Raw genomic sequence first — 14919 nt, forward strand, 5'->3', positions numbered from 1 at the left:
ATATAAAAAACAGTAATAAAGGATAAAGGATAGAATAAAGGATATAATAATAAAGGATAGAAAAGGATTTACAATGCAAGGATAATCAAATAAAGGCAGTCCTGTTATACTAATATAAGATAAAATAGTCTTAAGCAAGAAAGTTTACTATAGATAAAGAGGGATATATCATAATGATAAAAGGATTATAGCAACAAAAAACAACTATTCTAAGTATGCATGTCTGAAACATATATGCGCCTAAAACATAGCATTGTCATAATGCTATATAACAAAAAGTGAAAGAACTATAAGGAAAAGTATGTTAAGACACAATCATAATGACAAAATACCTTCATCCATAACTGATCAAAATCAGTATAGCTAAAAAAGCTTTGGTGAGCACAGTGACAATAAATACTGATTGATCACATGCTGGACTATTAAGCAAGCCTTATCACATTTTGAGAGACTGAACTTACTTACAGCCATTTCTGACCACAGAAATTTCTAGCTAGAAATCAATGACAAACAGCAAAAAGTTATCCAAACTATTAGAAATAAAGCAATGTGGTACTTGGCAATTCATGGTTCAAAAAAGAAGTCCAATTACAATAAGAAAATAGAACATTAATAAAGCAGTATCAGTACCCGAGGGCTTGCACTAACGGCAAGTTTAGAAGGTAATGCAAGCCATCAATGCACATATTTAAAAAGAAAAAATAGCTAAAGTCAATGAGCTAAGTATCTAACTCAAGAAGTTAGAAAAAACTAAACTAAAACCAAAGAAAATAGGAGGAAGAAAAACATAGTACAGATAGAAGTAATAAAAAGCTGTAACAATAAATATAATATGGATTTTAAGGAGAGAATAAGAAGATATCAGGAACAATTTTATGGCAACAGGTTTGAAAATGCGCATAGCACACATTCCTAGAAAAACAATGCTTCCCAAAAGTGAAACAAGAGAAAATATGGAAATTTACACCATGTTAAATATACTTTTTAAATAACTGACATTTCACACAGTGTTAAACATATATTTTAAATAACTGGCTTTTTAAACCTTCCCAAAAAGAAAACCTTGAGTGTAAATGGCTTCAGAGAAAACATAGGATTGTAGTATTTTGAACCCAGCATAATAACCTTAGTTAACCTTGTTAACCAAACCTATTGATGATGCTGGAAGAAAAATAATTGCTGACATTTCGCATGAACATCGATGTAAAAATTCTAAATCTATTATTAGTAAATTCAATCCAGTGCTGTGTAAGGAAGGTAACATATAATGCCAAGTTAGATTTATTTAAGGAACACACAGTTGTCTTAAAATTTATAAATAAATAAATAAATACTAAGCAACATAATTCACCATATTCACAGAATGGAAAAGAAATTTTGTATGGTTCTCTCAACAGATATAAAATGAGAATTTGGTAAAATTCAACATCCATTTATAATAGAAACTTAGTAAACTTAAGAAATCTTTAGTCTGCTAAAGTGTATCTATAAAATACATGGAAATACATGGGAAACATCAGATGAACGGTGAAATATTGAAATATTGAAATCTACTATGTCCACTATCACCACTTGTATTCAGGACTGTATTGGAAATATTAACTAGGGAAATAAGAAAAAGGAAAATGATGACACAGTGTAAGAATAGAAAAGAAAAAAAAAATCTTTCATCACTTATCTATGACACAATTACATCTTTTTTTTTTTTTTTTAAAGATTTTATTTATTTATTTTACAGAAAGAGATCATAAGTAGACAGAGAGGCAGGCAGAGAGAGAGAGAGAGAGGGAAGCAGGCTCCCTGCTGAGCAGAGAGCCCAATGTGGGACTCGATCCCAGGACTCTGAGATCATGACCTGAGCCGAAGGCAGCGGCTTAACCCACTGAGCCACCCAGGCACCCCAATTACATCTTTTTAAAATCCAGTGATGACTGGCTTTAGAAAGTTTTGTATCTGTATGACAACAAAGGACAATTACAAAGTAAATGTTGGAAAATATATTATCTAGAATAGCATGCAAAAATATCAAATATCTAGGCATAAGACACTTCACAGAAAACTATAAACCAGTATCATGAGAAATTAAGAAAGACCTAAATAAATACAAAGATATACTATGTTCTGAACTGAAAAACACAAACCATAAAGATGTCAATTTTCCCAAAATCACAGATTCATTTCCAATCAAAATCTCCGCATTTATTTATCTTTTTTAGAGGAGAGAAATGAACAAGCTGATTCTAAAATGTGTCAGAAAAAATGTAAAGGATATGTTTCTGAAGAATAAAACATAAATTAGAACAGTGCAGATGAGAATAAGGATTGATAAATAGACCAATAGTGTTGAACTGTTTCAGCAAACTGTAGCCAGCCAAATCTGGCCTGCTGCCTGCTTTTATAAATAAAGTTTTATCAGAACACAGCCATTTAGGTATTGTCTCTGATTACTTTTGTGCTAATGTGACAGAGTAGAGTGGGTACAATAGACAGCTTATGACTCCAAAGCTTAAAATATTTACTACCTAACATTATAGAAAAAGTTTACCTAACTTTTGTGTGGAATAGAGAATCCAGAAATAAATCAACACACAAATGGACATGTGAATTGAGATTATGTTACCAGTTATAAGTGGGGTAGGAACTTTTTTAGTAATCAGTGTTGTGTTAATTGAATGATCTGACAAATAACATTCCTGGCCTGGATCTTAAACCATGCTCAAAAATCAATTTCATTTAAATGTTGAAGTTAGGATGCCTGGGTGGCTCAGGCAGTTAAGTGCCTGCCTTTGGCTCAGGTCATGATCTCAGGGTCAGGGTCCTGGAATGGAGTCCCACATCAGGCTCCTTGCTCAGTGGGGAGTCTGCTTCTCCCTCTATCTCCCATTCCCTCTGCTTCTACTCTGTCGCTCTCTCTAACTAATAAAATAAATAAAATCTTAAAAAAAAAAAAGTCGAAGTTAAACAAAGCATCTTACAAATAACAAAGAGATGTTAAATTTAAAAGAAAAACTAGGGGCGCCTGGGTGGCTCAGTGGGTTAAGCCGCTGCCTTTGGCTCAGGTCATGATCTCAGAGTCCTGGGATCGAGCCCCGCATCGGGCTCTCTGCTCGGCAGGGAGCCTGCTTCCTCCTCTCTCTCTGCCTGCCTCTCTCCCTACTTGTGATCTCTCTGTCAAATAAATAAATAAAATCTTTAAAAAAAAAATAAATAAAAGAAAAACTAAACACAGATTTAAAAGCAATTATCAAAAAGGAATAAATTGATGCACTGGACCGGAATAAAATTAAGATGTGATTTTCAAAAGATGCCATTAACAGTAAATAAAGTAAGTAGGCAAGCCAAAGTGGGAAAATATAGTTGCAACCCCCAGAGCCAATAAAGAATCTAGTTCTTTCAAATACAGATAGTTAGATGAATAGATAGGGGCAGAGCCAATTAAAAAAAGGCAAAGTATTTTGACTTTTCAAAAAAGAGAATAACCAATAACCTGGTCACATAAAATGGTACCCCACAGTGTTAGCCATCAGTAGCATGTGTATTTAAAACACAATAAACTAGCATGGCTAAATTTAAAAGACTCATCATCCACGGGTTGCTGAGAATATGGAATGTCTGGAGAAGCCTCATATACTACTGGTTGGAGTGTAAGTCCATACAACTTTTAAGCAGTATCTAAGGAAATTGGACATACATATACACCATGACCCAGAAATTTCCTTCCTCAGTCTATACCCAGAAGAAATATAGATACACATCCAAGGACCTGTACAAAAATGTTCACAGTGGTAGAATTTATAATAGCTCCATGAGGGGGAAAACACCACCACCACCACCACCACCACAACAACTGTATACTCATATAATGGATACTATGAAGTAATGAGAATATGAAATTAAAGCAGCCAGACATAAATGAATATATGCTATATTTTTCTGTTTATATAAAATTCAAAAAAAGCAGGACTTATTCATAGCAATAGAACTCAGAAGTGGGGCTTGTGAGAGGGATTAAGGGATGGAAGGGAATTCATGACATTTTAGAAAAACGGTCAGGGAAAGTCTCTCCCAGGAAAGCATTTTTTTACAGTGACCTGAAAGAAGCAAGGGAGAAGCCATGTGAAACTATGTGACAATTTGAGGTAAAAACATTCCAAAGACAGGGAATATCACCAGAAAGACTCTGAGGTTGTATCATGCTTGGTGTATTTGATTAGCAACAAAAAGGCCAATTGGACTAGAGTGGAGTGAGTGAGGAAAGCAATCGCAAGGCAGATCGGCTGCACACATACTAAGCTACTGAATGAATGACTGATGTGCATGTAGACATTTCAGTCTCAACATGACTGGTCTTTGTTATCTGTCCATTAAATATACATAGCACACTGTGAAATGATTTAAAATCCCCTATCTACTATCCTTAGGGGAAAAAAAGACTTAAAATGAGGGTAATCAATTTGCTCAGTTTAAGAGTTAGGCATCATTTTGTTCAATCTTTAAAGTTTTGCCCTTCCCACACAATTCTGAATGAAGACAGAAACCATCAGTTAGTCGAGAAAATAGGGCACATTTTGCATGGAGCACTGGGTGTGGTGCATAAACAATGAATTTTGGAACACTGAAAAAAATTAAATTAAAATAAAAAAATAGTTGAGTGGAAAAAAAGTGTTAATAAAGCACGATCTGTTTATTCACTGATCATTTATGAATTAGATGCATATTTTATATATATGTATAAAAGGTTTACAAAGAGATAGTGCTAGATTTAAGACATGACATTGGCAACAATAGAAACAGAACAATAGAGAATCACTTCTTGAAGGGACATATTATTCTCGAGCACATAATCTACTGTAGCTTGTCTAGGAGGGGCAGGCAAGGACATTTGAGAAACTGAAACTTATTCTCTGATGGCAAAAGAATATGAACAATGATTATATTTTCTACACTTTATGAGAAGCTAGATATCCCACACTTTAACTGTGAGATTTTTTCCTTTTTAATTTATAAGTAGTAGCATCAACATTACCATCAACAATAAAACAACACATGCAGGAACAATAAAATAAAAATTCAGTCTTGAAACCATGCAAAAGCTTCCCTGAGAATTATGAATTACTTGCCATTGAGTCTACATCTTTGCCGCCTCAGAAGAGTTGTTCAAAAGCAGGATGCACTCAACTTGAAACAAAATCATAGAACTCCTTCAACTTTCCCTTTTTATGGAGTCTATCTTCAAGGGCCATAGACCTTGTTGACAGTTAACGCCATGTCTATTGGCACACAGTCAGTGCCAGTTTGAAAAGAGTTGTGCAGTCTTGCTAGGGCCCATTACCTGTCCCCTGTCCTCCTCTACAATTTATTTTCACCCCAGCAGGCAGCACCTCACAAGGCCATTAATTTGTTAGGCAGCTTGTGCTTTCCAAGACAGCCTACTTTAGAAAGGGCTCTGATAAACATCATGGTGAATCACAAGTAATGCTTTATATTGCCAAGAGGGAAACAGAAATTTAAGAGTGGCAAGCACAATCTGGACTGGTTGCTAAGGTGACTTGGTCTTTGCTGCAAAATTAGTGGGAAGTGGTCACGGGCAATTGGCTTATGAGGCTCCCAAGAAATCAGGACTAGGGCCACCACAATTTTACAACCTTTGTAAGAGTGAGAGATGAAAGATGTACAAGCAAAGGGAATGCAGAAAATAAACAATATATTCCATGATTCACCAGGAGGAAGAAAGTAACAAATGAGTAGACAGGAAGAAACTAACCTGACAAGCATCAGTTAAATATTTCATTCATTCCAACACCTGCGAAGAGTCAACTGTATTTTAATCAACTTCTATTGGTATAACCATTCTAAGAGGAATTGTGCCTCTCTTGGGAAGGGATGATAAATAACTTTTAACTCAAAGGTGGCTCAGAATGCAGTCAGTATCTTATCTCTCAACAGATCTCATTTAAAGATTTCAAGAATTGAGAACTCCACTGCTTATTCGTAATGTAGTTTTTCAGAAAAGGAAACACTGGTCATGATCTGAAATAAAGATCCTATTTATTTATAATTTTGTGGTGGTAGGATTCATTCTTAGAAAGGTTACTGGTTCCATAGGTGGAGGATGACCTCTTAACCTTTGCCTCCTCTCTCACAAATGCTGGCCAAAGGTTACAAGTACTTCACACTAATTCTAGGGATAGTCTTGTGCACATTTTTAAGTTGATGAAGTAATAATAAGGCCATCTTACATTTCTATAGTAAATTATTTGAAATATATTGAAATGTACAAATCACTCTATAAGGTAAAAAAAAAAATCAGGTATGATTATCTTCATTTATAAAGGTTAGGAAACAGACTTGACCTAGGTAATAACTGGTCTGAGTTCATGAATTTATCCTCCCCCCCCTTTCTTTTTAACCAAAGAACTTGTGATAGCCATGCACTTATTGAATTGAAAGCTAGAAACTAAAGCCAGCCTCAAGAAGCTCACTGGCCTTCAATGTCTATGTCAAAAGTTTTTCCTTTCAGAGGCTGCTGACTTGAAAAGAAAATAGGAAGAAGACAGCCTAGATGAAGATGAGAATTCTGTGTAAGACCAACAACTGCCCTGATATTAATTCGTTTCTTTTCTTCTCATGAAATATAACTTTTTTTTTTATCATAGGAAGACAGAGAAAGAAAAATCACTATAGAATAGTAAATAGTATGTCCTACAAACATCAAAGTTGTTAATATTGGATCTTAATTATTTAATGTGACAGAGGTGTTAGCTAACTCAACAGCGGTAATTATATTGCACTATATAAGTGTATCAAATCAACAAGTGGTATAACTTTAACTTACACAATACTGTATGTCAAGTGTTATCTCAATTTTAAAAACGCAAAAAAAGTATCATACATGCAAAGTCATTACAGTGTCAGAAAATTGTCTTACACTTCTTCAGAAGCTACTGTTTTCTGATCCATGAGTAGGTATAAATTTGCTACAGGGGCCAATTGAGGGAGTAAGTTGTTCAGCTACTGGGGAGGATCATTCTAGGGTGGGCCTTCTCATACAGAGGAAGAGGAATGATGAAATCTGAAGAGTGCATTATTCTCCAAGAATGACATGTAGTAAAAGAAAAGGAAAGGAAGACCCCCCCCAAAAAAAAAAAAAAAGGAACTTCCCCTCTACCTATTTTCATCCTCCTCTTCTCTTGAGATAATGCTTTGTACTACCCTCGGAAAATGTTTAGAGAATATTTTGTACTATCACTGTCTCTTCTGCTATTAAAACAAAAATAAAACCCATTTTCCTCTTAAAGCAATGCTTTATTTGGTTCCCTAGTTTTCTGACACGAACTTCCAAAATAATTTGTGTTCAACTGATGTTTTTCTACCATGCATCATTTTGTAATCTGCATGCCCATTATTCTTTCCCGATAAATGAATTCAGTATATATGCACACATATACATACCACACAGACACATGTGCACTTACACGCACAGACTGTGTCACAACACCTGATAAAGGCATTTTCTGTGAGTACTCGCTAATAAATATCTTGATTTATTAAACCTTCATGAGAGATTCAAAGTGTCAGATTGCTTTTTAGTTTAATTCAACTTTTCTGCCTAAACTAATGTGTTTATTTTATTTTGTTTGTTTGCAATACCTTGAATAACTGAATAGTTTCTTGATTTGCAAAGGAAGTTAAATTTTAGGATCTATCATAAATCTACCATACCATATTCATTCCCTTCTTCAAGAATGAAATCAACTACTACAGTTCCTTTCTAATTGCTGACTTCTGTATGAATATGAATATTTGGATGAAAAGTTTACAAAGGTAACATGTAAAATATTCAGAAGCCAAATAGCAAAAATGAAAAGCAAAAAATGCAACAGAGATCTAAACAGATCTATTTTAATAAGACAAGATAAAGACCTTATGGACTTCCTTTAGAATAAATAAGTTTCATTAATAAAACACCAGAAAACACATTAATGAAGAATTTAGAAATAACAGCTAACTACAAAAATGTGCAAAACCTCAGCCTCAATCTCTGACTCAAAACAGCACTGCTAATGTATCAGCATACTTTAGTTACACCCTTCTAAAATGATACAGTTAATGCATTTCATATCTCCAGAGCTCTTCAAATCCTACACACGTTTAAAATCGGTATTTAAATGTGATACAATTACTGTCTTTTAAAACTCAAATAACATTTTTTATACTTTTATCCTGGGTGAAAGATGGGTTGACTCCTTTCCTGGCTTCCCACTCTGCGCACTAGATCTCCCAGTACTTCTTTTTCGTGGGCTGGCAGAGCAGTGTTAAGAAGACTATCATGTAAGTACTCTCAGGGAAGAAAGTGCTTATAAGAAAGTATGCAAAGCTTGGCAAAACCATCAATGATGAATATACTATTTCATTATTGCTTAATTATTTACTATAGAGTGTAAAGATTAAGAGTTAAGGTATTTACTTGCATATGACCATGAACAGCTTTTTGCACAACACCGAAATGTTTAAATACGAAGTGACCTGTGTCAGACCTAATTTTTTTGAAGTCACATTTTTGTGTACATGACTCTCTTTTTCATTTTGAAAAGACATTTAATCACAAATCCCATGAACCTTTCATGCAGTAAATTTTAAAACTAAATGTTCATTATATTGGTTGATTTTCTATCTCTTACTATTCATCTAACAAGATACTCTGAAAATTTGAATGCCACATACTTAGAAAAGTCTTATGTAGTTTTTTGGATGGAGAAGTACATATTCTCAAGCATCATCAGTAAGGAAAAAAGTCAGTATGCTAAGGCTAAGAGCTTTAACTAACAGAAAAGACATGAATTTAAATCATTGTGCATAAAAAGATTCTTAAATATATTTTGTTATTCAGTATTTTGAAAACACTATGTTTTTCTCAGCCACAGAAACGGAGTTCTACAAATAGCAGCTGATTCTTTCATTAAATCAGAACCAAATTACTAATTTCAGTATTAATGGTTAGCTTTGACATGTTTAAAAAGGGGGGAAGGTACTTAATAGACCTGTCTTCCACCTTGAAATGAACAACTGTTCAGGGAAATGAAATTGTTCAAAGATACATTTTCTTTCAGCCAATCTGTGAAATATAATATAATTATTCTCTCTTAATGAATCTCTCAACGAGAAGCAATCTTTCAGAGCTTGAACAGGTAAAATATAATGACAATGGGGGCAGCTTTGTAAATAAAAGGATGAAATGAGATTGTTATTTTATGCCATATTACGAGATAATTAGAATAACAGTGCAGCATTCATCAGGCATTTGAACTTTCTAAAAAAACTCCCTAGAGCTCATTTAAATTAGACATGTTTATCCATGGAGATTATTAGTCTTATTTCAAATGACTGTCACCTTATAACATTTAGGCCTCAATTTTTACCTTACTCTGATTAATAGTTTTAACTGTACAGCAGCCAATGGACACTGCCTAAAATAGACACCAAAAAAACCCTTAAGTTTATAAATCCACAGTTCACCAAAAGCAGAATAGAACTATTTTTATTAAGCCAGAAGAAGAATTACCCAGAATGGAGGGAATGATGATCTATATAAATTCATGGCAATGGAAATCCAGTGGTGATTTGCTTTGGTTAACTCAAATTCCTACAGCTCAAAGATAATTACCTAAGTGGTGGAATTTGGCTCTTTTCAAGAAAAAGGTCTCTTTCCTCCCTAACGGGACCCCCATGCCACTTTTTGGTAGTTAAAGGAATGAGTGCAAGGAGAACCAGTTGATAGATTGTTGTGGTTTCCTCATCTCCATGAAAGGAAGTAGAAAAAATACTTATAAAGAAAGAAAGGCAACATACAGGTCTAATATCTCTCCTGTATGACTTGAAGTCCTTACATAAGGTGTCATTCCATAAGATGGTGCAATTGAAATTTCATTCTCAATGAGATTAGTTTTTCTTGGTTATTATTTTATATCTTGATTAAATAGAAAACATGGTTTTTAATGCCAACAGGGGAAAAAAAGGAACCATGACCCATGTTTAACAATTTTTGTTGAAGGTTTAATATCTTTTTGATAGTTCTTTCATGTTTACTATTCTTTAAAAATTCACCCTTAGTGCCATATATCCTGATTATAAGAAAATTATTTTAAGTTCCCTGGGGCACATCTATTACATGGGCTTTAAATTATCATTGTCAACTGGCAAGGTTACTGTAGAACTTTATATTTAGGAAACTTCTAAGAATGGCATCACATATGGGAACTTCATGTCACTAATCTGAAAGCAAACTCTACAAGTATTATTTAACTAGTTGAGGCTTATATAACCAGTCAATATTTATTTAACTTGGAAATATATTTTTTATTTCCACCACTGCATAAGTTAAATTTACTTAGAATTATAATGCAACCTTAGCCTAGGTAGATGACCTGCTATTACTTTCAAAAGACTCAGGATTGGATACTATGTCACAGAAACAAGTAAGATGGTCCTTTTATCACTGATATTAGACATCAACATCGTAGAGAAAATGACCCATTAGAGCATTTATATTTTCCATCTTTCTCTGAAGTTGCAATTAAAATCAATAGCTAGAAATGTAGACGAGTATCAGAATAGCATTAGCATTTGAAAATAAAGAAGGTATTCAGCCTCAGAAGTCAGAGAAGGTAACAGCTGAGCTTTGATTTAAAACCTCAAATAAACAAATCCCCTTTCCTTCTTTTGCATTCACTAGATTGACTGCCAGCTCATATATTTTTCAAAATGCAACTGCTACAAAAATCTAATTTGTTTCAAGTTTTCCCAGATTCATTAGGTAGAAGCAAGTTGCTCCTTGTTCTGCCTTTTCCTACCTCCTATTATTTGTATTTTCTCCATTTTCCTATTTCAATCTATTTTCCAGAATAAACCCTTATTGGCAATGATCTCATTTATGTATTAGAAAACACCAGTGTACTGTTTAAATGATTACTTGTCTGTTTATATCGCAATGATTTTGTGGACTTACCAATTTTACTATAAGAAGTTCCAGAACTATACTACATGTCAGACTTTGTTTCTAGAATATTGCTTGTCAGATTTTGAAAATCTGACTTTTGAACATGGGAAAAAGAGCAATGATGCTAGTTCTAAAGACTGCCATCTGACGTTTCAATCATCCATAAATAATAATTTACTCATAGTTATGGTTTCTGATTTCCAAATTTTTAGGAGGCTAGCAATTTCTCTGTAGTCTTATAGTGCCATGACAAATAGGAATTTCATGATTGTTTCAGTTAGGCCAAAGACAAGAGTACATTGCCTTATACTTCAAAAATGCATTATCTACTTTTACATATAAGAAATACATTTTGTATCCCTTAATTCTTTATTACTGTCTTATACTTTAAAAGTATGCCTTTTGCAAAAATAGAGAACTATCACATTAAGACATCCAGGTGTATGATTCAATATTCAACTGCAAACAGAAACTTTGATATTTAGATAGTTTTATTACATATGTGATATTATTTACATTAGCCACTGCTGGAAATTTTCAAAGGAGGTAGTTTGAAAACATACACTGAGGAACTCATTCGAGACATCTCCTTAAAGGTTACTAGATAGCAAATGTTTGGATCTATCTATTTTCAACCAATACAATTATCATGGTATTAGTATATGACATATATTTTTATGAAATATAACATCTCAAGTGCCATAATCTTTTTTTAAACAATTTTAAGATCCAGGTATAATAATGCAGCATGAAATCATTTTCTTGTTTCTAAATATAATTGATTTAATCACTGAATTTAAATGCTTGGAAATTGTTCTGCTTGCCGGTGTTTGAATGCCAAATACATCATCTACAGTTCTAAAATGAATGTTGCAGTTTATATTTAGACAACTTAAAACATTGCCTTCTAAATTACCCCAAATAACCCACAGAGATGTCTAGAAAAATTGATAATAATGGATAACAAATGTCCTTACAATCAACTTTCAGAGAAGTGCAACTTCTACAAGGCATAGAAAGTCAGGGTCTTACTATTTAAGTGCTATTTGTATTCTTACCCAGGTAATACAACGTACAGAGCAGGGAGATGAATCTCAACTCTTCCAGAATTTACCATCCCCATTGTAAAGACAGAGACAGAAGAGCCAATAACGTTATTTATCTTCAGAGGCAAAAGAAATTCAAGCTTTGCCAAGTTTTCACAGATATCAACTCATTTATTCTCTTTGATAAATCTGGCTTTGACTGCCTTTTCCTCTTCTTACTACCTCCAAGTTTTCAAAAGACAAAATAATAACAAAGTCATTTGATGTAGAGAGATTCCCTGATAGTCAGATGCATCATCTCTCTGGCTACTAAGAAGAATCGTTAGAAGTTTTAGTCTTCCCTAGCACAGGACACAAATGTCAATTTGGGACGGGGAGAAGCATGGGCAGCACAAAGTCTACAGAAAAGCTTGTTCTTGGGGAACGTATATACAATAAATTGTTTGCAAGAGGATGAAGAAGAAAAGGCATGTTCACAATAAATGTTCAAAGTTAAGGCTGTATGACAGGAAGTGTTGAAAGCTGTCACATCAGCTTAGTGTGATTTTCTAAACTTGACTCTTTCTTGTCCCCCTTCACAGTCTTTGCCTTATTCAAATACCTCCTGCATTATTATTCAGTTTTGGTTTTTACCCTATTTTTGCTCAAATGGATTTATTTCAAAAATAAAATTGAGGTTAAAATTATAAATTGAAAAAAAACCCACAGTACACATACACACACAGATTATGTACAGCATAATATAGATGAGGATTTAATGCTCTAAAACCTGATCACGTACCTTTGGTCTATGACATATATTTAAGTTACAAAAAACAAAAAACAAAAAAACAAAAAACCCTGTAAACTTATTTCTTAATTTAAATGCTTCTACTAAATAAAACAATTTATCTTTATTATAAAAATCTAGTTAAGTATGTTTCCCCTACTCTGTCCCCCACCAAATGCTTTCTAAAGTTTATGGAAATAAGCATCCACTTTAATATGGTAAAAATTTAGTTTGAACTTCAAATTTTTTGCAGTGGCATATCAGAAAAGTTGTTTGTTAATATTTTAAGAAAGTACTTCCTGAAAAGGAAATTGTATTATAAAGTCTTTTATTCCTTTATTTACATATTTTCTAAGAATGAAAAATATTAACAAGAGTCTGGGCTAAACAAACATGTTGAACAAGAACTGTATTTTTCATAATTCATTCTAAAGTCAATACCTATAATCATTTTATGTAAATTTGAAAATATATTTAGATTTAAAATACTGATTGACTCTTACATTTAATACTATTGTTTTTATGTCAAGATATTGAAGACAGAATCAAATGACAGAAATATGTACTATTTAGGAAGAGGATCTATGCAGGTATTTTAAGTAGTAAATTTCACTTCTTGACTAGTAAGTATAACATTTATAGGCTAAGAGAATAAATTTGCAATCAAATCTTAGAAACATTTTGAGATACTTCTGGTTATTCTTTGACCAAATTCTTTAATATGAAAAAAACTACATAAAATTAATAAAAAGGGAATACTGGTTAATATATTATATTACATATTAATATATATTATATATATGATATTATGTATATAATATATTATGATCTATTTTTTAATATTCAGCTGGTAAGGTCATTTTTAGTGATGAAATTGTCCTTATCTTGAAATAAAACTACACTCAAACTACTAGCACCATCTGTTTCAAAAGAGGGAACAAAGAGTCAAATCAAATCAGTTATAAACATACTTCTCTTCATACAATGACCTCCATGAACTCTGATTTCTACTCTTTTTCCCTACCTTTGTATTGAGAAAAAGTGTATTCCTGTCACAAACCCTACAGGTTCCCACTTTCTCCTTTACCAAATTTTAGGTGACTTAGTCCTAATAGTTCCACAACATTAAGTAAGAAGACAGAATGGGAAGAGAGGTCTTTTTGTACAGTTATAGGCAATGACAGTGTATGACAACACTTCTGGCTGACCTGTCTGCACTTTATTTAAAATGTGTTATTACTGAAAAAAGCCTACAGAGAGTCATGAGTGACGCTAGCAAAAGCAAGCCTGCAGGAAGCTCCATAGGGGTTGTATAGACACCCTCCTTGTTCAGGATAATCGTAAGTCCTACCAACTTCAATACCTCAACAGGTGAACACACCTGGCAGCTGAACATGAAGAGTGAGTCAGATTTATATAGAATATCAACATGCAAAGGACATGCCAAGTGTTAGTATGTAGTTACCACATAAAAAACTGGGAATTGTTATAGATATGTATAAAGCTTTTTTTTTAATTATACGGACTATATTACTATGTTTTACTAATCTTCTTAGAAAGCTATTAATCTTACATTTAAACATAAATATAATATTAATGTCAATAACTCCTAGGAAATAATAATTATATGTAATTCTCTTCATTTTAAAATCCATATGGCACAAAGTACTCCTTTCTTCTACATATTTCTCCTTCAAAAAAACCATTTTTCTCCATTATAGTTATATTCATTCTGAGTATGAAGCATTTTTAATTAAGTTGGTATAAATTTGCTTGTACTAAGTTACATGACTCTTTAGAATTTACCTCTTTAAGATCACCTATATATTTAAGGGGCTTCAAAAGCTCCTGTCATTGACACGTTGTAATAAGCACTTCTTTCAAGAGAATAACAACTAATATTTTTTCTGTCAATCTTTGTCACCCTCATGGTCACTATATTCCATGTAACAGAAGTAACTGTTGGCTTTGAGAACTTGAATCAGATACCTGAAGACACAGAAGATACTGAAAGATAAAGCGGTTTCCTACCACTATCAAGCCTATCAACCATCTTCACATTTTATTTATTTTTTAAAATATATTTATTTATTTTTCCCGGGCCCATA

At 33.1% G+C, this 14919-nt stretch overlaps 1 protein-coding gene across 5 annotated transcripts in view; it reads right to left on the reverse strand.

Moving 5' to 3' along the window:
• Nucleotides 1-14919, reverse strand: part of LOC111147309 (diacylglycerol kinase beta) — a 630133-nt gene that overhangs the window by 160412 nt on the left and 454802 nt on the right. The window lies entirely within an intron of this gene.

The sequence above is a fragment of the Enhydra lutris genome, unplaced genomic scaffold (genome assembly GCF_002288905.1).
Source record: "Enhydra lutris kenyoni isolate GAN:26980312 unplaced genomic scaffold, ASM228890v2 scaffoldscaffold16, whole genome shotgun sequence".
In the NCBI taxonomy this organism is placed as follows: domain Eukaryota; kingdom Metazoa; phylum Chordata; class Mammalia; order Carnivora; family Mustelidae; genus Enhydra; species Enhydra lutris.